The sequence below is a fragment of the Penaeus monodon genome, chromosome 25, assembly GCF_015228065.2.
Source record: "Penaeus monodon isolate SGIC_2016 chromosome 25, NSTDA_Pmon_1, whole genome shotgun sequence".
Lineage (NCBI taxonomy): Eukaryota > Metazoa > Arthropoda > Malacostraca > Decapoda > Penaeidae > Penaeus > Penaeus monodon.
This window is the reverse complement of record NC_051410.1, coordinates 18451457-18453499: the sequence shown is the minus strand read 5'-3', so window position 1 is coordinate 18453499 and position 2043 is coordinate 18451457.

The following is a 2043-nucleotide window of genomic DNA, read 5'->3' as shown; positions in this document are numbered from 1 at the left end:
GGAGGAGGATGTCACGTGCCTAATATGGCCTGACATTACAACTCCTTATTCGCTGATAAAGGTGAAGCCGGTCAGCTTCTCCCTCCAACGCATCCTTGTTTAGGACTCAGGCGTGTCCCCCGCAGCATCAACTTGGAGGACAGCATATGGGTGTTTTTTCCCTTTTTTCTTTTCCTTATCATTTTAATTGCACTAGACGTTTTTTCCAAACTTCATCCTGATTCAAATTTTCGTTACTCTGACCTCTGAGGCCGACAGGGGTAGGGCCCGCCTGCGGTGCGTTTAGACACCAGTAAACTTAGCTCATTTGCATTAAAATGGCTATAATGCGCGCTTTTTGACCGGAAACCCAAACAACGGGTCGACCAGGGATGAAGACGTCGCTCTTTAAATTAGGTATTCGCATAATACACAATATTCTTAACATCTTATCATCATCTCGTTTTGCTTTCACTCTTCGAGTTCTCCGTGGTCTCTTTTGGAGTACTGTTTCGGGAAACCAGTACGGCCAAATGGCTTTGGAGTAATGAAGGCCTAAGAACTAAGTAATCTTCAAAGTCGTAAGGGTGTTTGTGAGGTACTGTAAAAAATTGCCCGCACATTTCTTGTAAAAAATCATGATTTTCCTTCAAACATAAACAAACTGTTATCACCCCCCTTTCCTCCTTTTTCCTCACTATACAAATTCGAAAATTCGAATTAACATATCCATGTTCACAGTCATATTTACAAGTATATACATTTACATATTTACTTTGGGGCAAGGGATGGAAAGACATAACTATAGCTGGGGGTATTTTAGGGGTGCGCCAGGTACACTCGGCCAGGTGTGCCAAGAATGGAGAGATGTATGAATGAATGAACGGAGGGTGGGCAGGAAGGAATGCTGGCTTTCGGAGTTGCTGGAAAGCGACATCCTGGCTGTCTCTTTCTGCTATATATGCTCGTAACGTTTTTCTCGCAATTGAAGCTAGGGCTTATGCTTGCTGGAAAATTAATCATGGAATGATATTTTTTCGTAGAGTTGTCTTTTCATGTAATAAGGAAGTAAAGAGTGGATCCGGCTGAGATGTTCCCGAATGCCTGGTTTGGGGTAAATTTATTTCGAAAAACTGTAAGTCTAATTCTGTTTAGCGTAGTGTCCATCTCTATCTGTGACGAATTTTCCAGTCATAGATTCTTTATAAGACCCTTTCCTGTGGATCTACATTCCATACACTAAATGCAAATAAAAAAAAATTATAAGGAATCCCTCTCTTTCTCTCGACTCCTTCTGTATCACACATTATGAAACATGAGTGAATATTAAAGGAAATGTCAGAGGATAATGTAGTCCTAAATATTGAGTCATGAATGAAAGTGGACCAGTTGCTTCTCTGCTCATGTGTTGTTAACGTGAATGCCACGCGAAAGAGTATGGAATACCGCAATGAGCAGTGTGTCAAACGTGCAAATGGAAGTATTTGTGATCTTTTTGTAGAATACATGTAAAAGGAAAAGAATCTGAATAAAGTTTTGGTTTAAAATGACAGACAACTTAGTTATTACGTGGAGGAAAATCTTGCCGTGTTGTAGAGCTTATGTGTACAAAAGCTTTAGTGATTTCTCATAACGTAAACGCTCGAAACGCATAGGATATTCGAGTGATTGGATTATTGGGAATAAGAAATTAAAACGTGTTTCCAGAATGGTTATTCCATTCTTCAAGCTAACGAAGAAAATTGGATTAATTTACAAGCAAAGGATTACCTGGTATATGGTACGTGCATAGTTTCGAGTTTCGGTTTAAAATGACAGACAACTTAGTTATTACGTGGAGGAAAATCTTGCCGTGTTGTAGAGCTTATGTGTAAAGCATAAATGTGATCCTTTAGGATTTTTATTTTCAGATATTTGAGTGAATGGATTATTGGGAATAAGAAATTAAAACGTTGTGTTTCCAGAATGTTTATTGCCATTCTCAAGCTAACGAAGAAAATTGGATTAATTTACAAGCAAAGGAATACCTGGTATATGCTACGTGCATATCTTTATGTGAATACG